The 10,035-nt window shown below is 35.0% G+C and overlaps 1 long non-coding RNA gene across 1 annotated transcript; it reads right to left on the bottom strand.

Moving 5' to 3' along the window:
* Positions 1–413: 413 nt before the first annotated feature.
* LOC149622098 (uncharacterized) lies at positions 414–682 on the bottom strand. Its single transcript, XR_016375004.1, has 3 exons — positions 647–682; positions 514–576; positions 414–454 (listed from the first exon to the last, which is right to left on the bottom strand). It is a non-coding gene; the product is annotated as an uncharacterized LOC149622098 (long non-coding RNA).
* Positions 683–10,035: the final 9,353 nt, after the last annotated feature.

Here is a 10,035-nt window from a genome sequence, read left to right as displayed (position 1 = left end):
ATAACAAATTCACATCGTACCTTTCATGACTTCAGGTAGAATTAAATTTTTAAACCCCTTTTTTCCATTGGCCCCTACCCAATTAATATTAAGGGCTAATTGGTGAGATATAACTTCAGTTATAATTCTCTTCATTGTATTTTTAACCGAACTGCCACCCCATGAAGACATCTTGGTAACCTAGGATTTTTCAACTTTAATGTAATTTCGAATTATTAAACTATATTAAATAGAATAGTTACAATTTTCTTTCGGAATGTCCCATCTAGCATTCGTGCCTCCAAGTCATCTAAATCATTGCTGCATTTCAATGGTAGTTCCAAGAGTGGAATTTCTTCATTAAATGTGGGTTTTTCTAACAAAACTTCTGCCATCTTCTGGCGCATCAAAACAGTAGCATATTCTACCTGTTGCTTCAAGTCACTTAGTTGGTACAATACGGTTTTCTGAAATTCTGAAAGATTTCAACATCAATTAATATGATCTATTTTTGAAATTTAAACATCATTATACTTAAAGTGTGTGGATCCTTATCATTGCTGACTGACGATCCTGGGTACATTTGGTGATGATACGCTAATAACAAAGAAGGATATATGTTATATGGCTGAAATATGCCTTTGCATACAACTAAATGTGAGGTTACATTTTTGAACTTGTTTTCTTTGCGAGTTGCTGTCAGAGAAACTATCACAGTTTTTCCTCGAGTTAACTGTGTATAGTAAAGGCACCAAAAAGTTTAACGCTAAAAACAATATTAAGCAAGTAATAATAGAAACACAGACCATTATTATGTGAGCACATCTGATAAGTCTCAGAGTCGCTTCTAGCGTGTGAGCTGTCGTCATCGAAATGTCTTACAAAATTACTTTCCACCTTCGATTTCTCCTTTCCACTTTTCTTATCTAACCAACGGCAAATTGTAGTTAGCTTTACGAAAAAATGCTTTAAAAGTTAATTATATATAGCTTGATTACTATTCAAATACTGTCCCTTAGCTCTTTTACGTCTTTTACTATACTCTTCGTCTGAAAACAGATCGTCGCAACTACTACTACTGCAGGTAATTCTTTTATTACGGCCATCAGTCATAACATTGATAGGACTTTTAATTTGTTTATCAACTTTGTTGTTTCTTTTGCATGCATTAGAAATAGCTGGAGACTCTTTGCTTCCACTCGGTTTTTGACTTTCTTCACTTCTGTGATCACCTGAAAATTAACTGTTAATAATTTAATAGAGAAAGGTTTTGTAACAATTACCACTTTCTCCTGAGACTAGAGCATTTCCAATTTGGGCAGCTGTTAACTTATTTTGAGTTAGTTTTTTATCTAATTATAAAAAATAATTACAATTCTGAAGAGAAAAGGGAATGTTAATAAACGTACACATACACGATTTTTTTTGTGGAACTTGAACATAAAGAATCATCAGACTTGTCCATATTTGTTTCAGACTCGTGTATATTGTCTTCGAGTGAATCTAAAATAGTTTTATTACAATTATAACTAGCACAAGGAAAGGAACATATAATATCTATAAACATTTCATATATTTTAAATTTGCCACATATTTCATTTCATACCTTTTGTTTTTGAATGATTTTCCAAGGAACTGTTCTGCATTTTTTCCAATAGTGCAATAGCCTGATCCTTGACGTCAAATAAATTTTCAGCTTAAATATTTAAAAATTTTTGCAGTTTTAGTAAAAAAATCAAGTACAACAGTTTTATATTATATATTTACCACTGTGAACAATTTCTGGAAATACTGGAGCATCTGGTAAACTGATGTTCAGTTCTTTATTGTTTTTTGTTTGTCCTTGCTTTGAATTAAGCTTCCCAAATAAAGTATCTAAAAAAAGTCAAAACCCCTTCGTAAGAACTACAATAACTGTATACAAAGACTAAAAAGCTTTGTACTTAAACTCATAACTAACTTACCAAAGTCCACGTAATTGTCATTTATTCTCCTAATTTTAGCGTTTCGTTTCTTTGTAAGTTCATCATTATCCGTACTCTTGCATAGATCGGATTCATCCCTGCTTCGATTTGCTTTACTAGTCGCCCTTTTGTAGTCGTCTTTAAAAGTTAATTATTATTAATGGGAAACTGTTTACTTAAATTTTACGTTACCTACCAGTTTTCAATAATACTCTAACGTCGTAGAGAGGCCAAGAGTCATCAGGCGTAAGAGAGTTCTTCAAAGCCTTAAGAAAATAGGTATTCCCTTTTGGCGGATAGAAACATTGAGTTTCTTCTTTGGTTTGATCCTTCAACCACTTTGTTAAAACTACTTCAATAGTGTCATCGTCTCGGAAGTGGCCCACCGAATACATCTATTTCAAATGAATAAAATACATTAAGGTATTACAAAGATGACTTAGATAATTATACGCATACCTAAAGGTTAATAATATAACATAGGGACTACTGCTAATTCACCCTTGTAAGGCAATGCCACACATTTTTTACTGATCTTCAAAATATTGTAGACACTAATTGTTTTGGATAGCCCAGATATAATCACTATGCCCAGCAAAGATGATTTCATTGGGTAGAAGAACAAGTCTTTAGAATGATCATATTCCCTCGTAAATACCGACACCGTCGTATCATCGTGTTGAAATATATTTTGAATTTTAGCATAATTTCCATTGTCAAGTAAAATAGTACTATCCCCCAATCCAATTGAGATAACATATTTACTAGTTTCTAACTTCTTGAAAGACTTTCCATTTTTTGGCAAATTGCCGCAAAGTGGTTTGTCATAGTTAAATCTGTATTCGTTTATGAAATGCATTTTTTCCCTTTTCCCTAATGTGTTAAGGTCAAAATTGTCTCTTTCACTCAATCTCTTACAAATCTGTTGTAAAGGCTTATTGGGGGTTCTAAGCTCCTTTTTAAGAAATTGAAGTTCATTTTCAAAACCAAACGCACTAAAATTGTCCAAAGGCCCAAATTTAAGGACGTCCAAATATAAGTGTGATAAACTGTGCACGTTCATAACCACAAATTTTTCACCGTAGAGCTTATATGACTCTTCAACAAACATGTTCATAAGTTTCGCTGCATAATCATTATGAGATTGACAAAGATTACGGCTGGATAATATGTACACAGCACAGTGGAAAAGCCGAAAGTGTTTAAGAACATTAGAACTCATAACTCCCATTAATATTACAGGGCCTGTGTACAACAAAAACTGCCTTAACTCCGTTCCTTTCCATTTATCTATGTGTTTAAGAGATTTTGTTTTGCGGGAAAATTCGCAAGGAATAAATTTACGGGCATTTAGTAGCTTCTCGGATATTATAGATACGTTTTTTTGACCTCAGCGAACTGAAAATGGTCCTTTATTTATCCAAAAATAAACTATTCTACGCATCACGCCTAAACAAACTAGATGCAAGTAGTCAAACGGAAACTGTGTTACCATTCCGATATCAAGTGCTAATAACGGGGAGTGTTGCCCCACTGAATGATGGTCTTCATCTAATTTGTTAACGAACGATTCATTAGTTCTCATTTCTGAATTAACCCCAAGAAAAACTGTACGGTTATCTATACGTTCGCCTTCGACCGTGCATTTATCGCAAGAGCTATACCCTGTGTGCCCTTTGGTTCTTTTAACAAATGATTTAGCCGGAGTGTCCAAGATGAAAGGTCCATTTAAATTCACTGCGTAAAGTTTACCACCAGTGAAAATCCGTTCTTTTCTAATCCTTTTAGTTCATGTATAAATTCTTCTAAATAATCTTTTAAGGGGTGGGGCTTTGATTCGCCACAAAACAACGCCACGATAAAGGGCTTTCCAACAATGCCATCCTTAAAATTAAACACTGAAACTAATAGTGGCCAAAATTCTTTAGTCCCACTTTTAGATACTGGAACTCCGTCTTTATTTACCGCAAAAGAGATAACGTGCTCGTACGGATAATTAGACAGAAGAAAATTTGTTAGGCCTTTCTTAATTCCGAAATAAATGAATTCCCCAGTACCAAAAGCCTTTACAACGGAACCCGTTGTTTTAGTTTTAAGAATGGTCCTACTATCTTTTACTATTTCGAAGCCATTTTTACGCAAAATACTTAGAAGGTGTTTTAACGCGACATGACTAATTCTATTTTTTAAAGCCCAAACAGCAAGATCAGTTTCAAAATTTTCCGGGGAGCCCTTACAGTTTTCTTCGTCACTACTCAGAGTATCATTATCACTAAAGTTATTTTCATTAGCTGACCCATCCTGTACTGATTCAGATGAATCGCTATCATTAGAGGGGGTAAACTGCCTCAAGGATCGCATCATTTCATGTTCGTATTCTTCGCTATGCTCTGTATTTCTATAGCATATATTTTGTGCATTAGATAAAATAATTTGTTCGTTGTTTTCTAGCTCGATTGTTTCAGCACTGTCATTTTTAAACAGCTCTTCATAAAACTTTCTATTATTTCTACTTCTTTGTCTTGCAGACAAAAGTTCAAATTTCGCGGCTTTTGATTCCGAAGTGTTAACCTGTTGGTCATTTACAAGTACATTTATTACTGATGCACATTCCCAACATTTAAATCTGGTCAATAACACCTCTTTTTATGGAGGTCTCCATTTGGTAAGGGCTATTGTACATAGTTTTCACTAAAGGGGATTTTTTCAGTTACCCCAGTGCTGCCAGGTGAGGCAACAGACTACAGAAAGAAAGGCTAGCAGTTCATGTTATTATTTAAAACTACCCCAGTGAGGACCTGACAACACTGCACTTTAGTTAAAATAAAAGGGGGGTAATTTTCCCTATCCCCTTTAGTGACAATTTTCTATGTTCGTTTTTGAAAAATAATTGGTAGATTACTTTGAGTGGCGCACTCGTTAAATGGGTAGCCATCGCAAAAAGTCTACGATTTAAAATGGTACAGCTGGGTACATTTATACCTGTAAAAAATCGGTTTAGTACATAGAAGAATTGTAGACAATAATTGATAAAATTGTCTAATAAAAATTTTCCAATGTTTGAAAATTGTCCCCATGCTCTACACCCCAGCTGTTTAGGTTGAAAAATTATGATCAACATTTAATCAGTCGACGAAAAAGTTAATATAATTAGGCCTAATCTATTTTTTTAATTTAAAAATCTGTCTAATTTTTACTACAGCTTTTAAACTTTCTTATTCAAAAAAGGGAAATGTACATTGCATCACATTAATTTAACATTCATATATTAATAAAAGCTCAGGTACTAACCTTAGAGTGTAGCAAGGTAAGATCCAGTTCTAAGCTTCAATCCCAAAGAAACTTTCCGAAATCTAATAATGGCGTCGCTTTCTCGAAAATTTTCGCCGTACAATTAAACTTATCTAGATTCACGTTGCTTGCAAGTTGAAAACAGCATGGCGGATAAAGAAAGACTAAGAACTCTGACGAGAGTCAACGTGTTTCCCGTAATAATATCTCTTCTGGGCCTTGGCTATGATTCTTCGAGATCGAAAATTTTCAGCCCGCCTAAATAAAACTGTAAAGAAGCCCAAAAAAACCGCCGATCGAAAAGTACACGAGATACCGACTAAGATTTACAATACCCAGCCCAAAAACATTTTATAGGAAAAGCCCAATTGGCCGCAATCCCGCCCAATCTGCCATCCCTGCTCTGACGTTTTCTCGCTCCCTTCTGGTGTGGGTGTAAACAAGTTGGAAAACCAAAATATCCTCTCTAGCCTTAATATTAATTGGGTCGGGGCCAATGGAAAAAAGGGGTTTAAAAATTTAATTCTAACTGAAGCCATGAAAGGTACGATGTGAATTTGTTATTTAACAATGACAAATTATTTCCTTCCGTAATTAATCCATAACATGATTCAAAAAAACGTAGAAGCTGTACGAAACAACCCTAAGTGCACACGCACAACAGACTTTGAAATGGAAAATGTATAAAAGATTGGTTTCGGCATTCTAAGGACAGACATGGTGGCCGAAAAGAACGGGAAAAGAAGAAATTAAATCAGTCATTGTAATAGTGAATAATAAAATGAAATTTTCCCTTGTCTTGAATCATATAATATGGTGCTTCTGGGCGGCAAAGTTTGAGGGAATAAGACACATGTTGGCGATCCTACCCTATATGTGCCGACTGCCCCGTGTCCGCCGGAGGTGACTTGACCCCCACACCCCGTCCTTCACCTCCCAAGTAAACCTCATTTCCTTCCCCTGTTTACACACGTACTGAAACCTGTATAATCAAATCCTTGCCGAGGTCCACTGACCCACTCGCATTGAAACCCTCTCAAAAAAAAATAACCTCTCCGAGTCGAGACCCAATGAAGACGTTTTTCTTAAAAACTTAAATAAATATAATTGATATTGATTATTTTAATCAACATTAATTTAGCTTAATTCTAGTTTAGTCGTTTTAAGAAACATTATTCCAAAAATCATTTTAAACATGGCTATTGTTTACGTTTGACTTCAAGCGAACACCTTTTTCAGAATTTTTGTAAATTTAGGGTATATAAGGCGATTGATTCACAGTAAATGATAAGAAAAGCCGCAATTGAGAGGCTAGATTTTTCTCGTAGCCCTAGCCGATCGCCGCGTACATCGCGGTCTGGGTATTGGGAATACGTTTGCTCCGATTGCCAACTGCGGACGCGGTGTCAGACACACCCATACGGATACATCAAGTGTAATACCTCTCCGTGACATCAACGTCATTCGAAGATGTAAAAAGTCATCTTTGAGAGACACGACTTGAAAATAAAATTTATTGTCGATTTTTTTTCATTATATTTAAAACAATTATAGTGTTGCATTATTAAATATGTGAATATTAATATTAATATTAATTACTATTATTTCTAACATTTAAATAGCTTTCAACTAATTTAAATCAATTTACAGCTAATATACACATCTGTATTTATTTCTAAATAGTCCTGACACTTACGTTTTTTAGACCCCAAACCGATCCCCATTAGCATCTCCTATCCGTTTAGTAGTCTGTTTATTGTCCGTAATGACAGTTAGTTGTCGGAATCGGTTAACTGTCGGTAAAGGTCTTCAAACCACCTAAAGTAGGATATTAGACTCAAATCCGACTAAAGGCGATGAGCGGGATATTTTTTATATATATAGGCTATTCCAAATTTCTAGATTATTTTCTCGATTTCCAGTCTAATTACTGAAAAGCAATTAAAAACACTTAGGTGTTTAAATTGTATTCTCAATTTCAAGTCGGTGAAATGACGTTTGCCCAAAAAGCCTTAACATTATTGCCAACTCAGTTTCAAGTCGGTAGTATGACGTTTGACCAAAATCCGGACAAACTATTGCCTACTTTGTTTGAAGTCGGGGTAGTGACGCGCCACTTAAATACCAAGTAGCAAGTATATATAGTCGGTTTAGTGACGCGCTTCTCCATTTTGAACTTCTGCTCGACTGGTTAGTTTTGGGTCCGTTTAGTTACGCCAATCCGATATTTCGCCTTTCTGTCAACAAGTTAGTTTTGAGTCGGCTTGAAGGCCGCTTTATTCTTATCCGAGTGCTCATTGAATACTCAACGGCTTGGACATGAAGTATTATGGACCCACAGTCCGATAACTCTGTCGGGCCGATGGATCACATTTGTTATCGGCCCAACTGGTTTTTGTCGCTGGCGATTCCACGTCGTGTTTTGAGTCGAATACCGACTTTAGTTGGTTTAAAGACTTTTACCGACAATTGACCGATTTGGACAACTAACCACCTGTATCGACAATAAACCGGCTACAAAACGGAAAGTAAATGCTACTGGGGATTTATTAGAGGACAAAGTTAATTTGATAAGGGGGCATTGGAAAATTTTGAGGGGGCATTTAGGGGCAAACAGAAATCTTATTTGAGGGCGCAGGATATAGTTTTTGAGGGGGCATTGCCCCTTGGTCCCCCCCGTGGCTACGGGCCTGGGTAAAGAGATACTCAAACAATTTAAAGAAAACAACATAAGCCTAGCGGAAAATACTAAAGTGAAATTGGACTTCTAATAGGGTTAGATTACTACTGGAAAATATTTAGCACCAAGTCAAAGAGATTAAATGAGTCCTTGGTCGCAATGGAAAGCCTTTTCGGATGGGTAGTACAGAGTCCAAGTTCAGCCTCTTGTTTACACAAAACATCAGGGATAGAGCAGACAGAAAGCTCGATCAACTTAATTTTGGATAAATTCAACAGACGACGAAATTGGGAAGAGTTTGAAAGAGTTTTCGGAGATCGAGTCACACGGAATTATAGAAGCTGGAAGAAAAACAATGGATGATAGAGAAGAGGAAGCCGTGAATAAGTTTGGATTTAATTATCGCAAAATCCAGTTTTTGGATTGAAATATCACAAAATCCAGTTTTTTGGATTTAATTATCCCAAAATCCATTTTTTGGGTTTAATTATCACAAAATTCAGTTTTTGGATTTCATTATCACAAAATCCAGTTTTAAGATTTAATTACCACAAAATCCAGTTTTTCGATTAAAATATCGCAAAATCCAGTTTTTGGATTTAATTATCACAAAATTCAATTTTTGGATTTTATTATCACAAAATCCAGTTTTTTGGATTTAATTATCCCAAAATCCATTTTTTGGGTTTAATTATCACAAAATCCAGTTTTTAGATTTAATTATCACAAAATCCAGTTTTTAGATTTAATTATCACAAAATCCAGTTTTTAGATTTAAATATCGAAAAATCCAGTTTTTCGATTTAATTATCGCAAAATCCAGTTTTTGGATTTAATTATCACAAAATTCAGTTTTTAGGTTTAATTATCACAAAATCCAGTTTTTGGAATAAATCAAAATTTTTCTTGAAGGCCTACACACTTATAGATTATTAGCAAATATCAATAAATATTAACTAGTGCATAAATCAATTCTCCAATCGAAATCCATCAATTTCAACGCCAGGCTGGTAGCTGGTATACAAATTAACGTTTTCTTCAGGAAAGTTCTTTCTAATATTGAACAGAGTGCATAATGGAAGCTTTTTCCTATTTTTCCTCCCTAATTTGTCAAATACCAAGTACGTGTAGCTTCTAGTCTGTATAACTGTATGTTCTAGTAAAAATATTGTTATGTTACTCCATATTTTTGAAAATGGCACTGTAAATATTTAGCCTTTACTTGTTTGATAAGTTTGCGGGAGGAGCATGTCTGCAACGTGAGTGCAGATAACTCTTGTAGGTCGCTTTTAAAATGGGCTTTCTTACACACATAGCTTTATAATCTGCATTGATAGTAATACAATGAGCAGAGCCTCACTCGTCTTCTGTTTCAAGGAAATTCACAGCTTCTGGAATTTGTTGGCAACAAATAAATCCCCCACGAGCGTCTTTTAAAATGATATATTTTTTAAAGTTAGTCAATTTTGGCTCATTATCGCCAAGGCCTAGCCAAGCGGACACGCAATTACCGCATCTACACTTTTCTATTATTTGTTCCAATTTTATATTTACAACCTGATTAAAGTTTCTTTCCTCGTTCTGAGCATTTAAATCTGGGAGCACGGCAGTGCTCCCAGCCAAGACATCCTTTTCTCAAAGCAACTCGTAGCACCTTTAAGCCCACTGTAACTTCGTGATGGGTGCAGGTAAAAGTCTGAAATTTTACTTGCCGCGAGGACTGTCAATCCTTGCTATAGTTTCCAAATTTCAAGTTCCTACTTTTTATACTTTTCGAAATATCGCAGGTGAAAATTACCATATTTTGTCACTCACTCACTCACCGATCATCAAAATTCTAAGGTACTTCTAGGGGGGATAGAAACTTAAAATTCATGATTTAGTTTTCATTTATTTTATAAAGCACAGAAAAATTAAAACATCCCGAAATTTTTATAAAATTGTTCTTTAGTTCTTTATTTTAAAACTAGATGGCGCTGCCGTCTTTTCAACTGAAATAGTCTGTGTTCTTGATGAAAGGACGTAATGGTCCAAAGTTAACCGAAAGTTAAATATATATTAAAGCTAATAGGTGTAGTAGTTTAAAAGAAATGTGTCGTAACTGATGATATTTATACGTTA

The sequence above is a fragment of the Phalangium opilio genome, unplaced genomic scaffold (genome assembly GCF_054372755.1).
Source record: "Phalangium opilio isolate 3A_F unplaced genomic scaffold, DU_Popi_V2 ptg000200l_1, whole genome shotgun sequence".
In the NCBI taxonomy this organism is placed as follows: domain Eukaryota; kingdom Metazoa; phylum Arthropoda; class Arachnida; order Opiliones; family Phalangiidae; genus Phalangium; species Phalangium opilio.
Note: the sequence above shows the minus strand (reverse complement) of the source record. Positions and strands in the feature narration are given on the sequence as shown.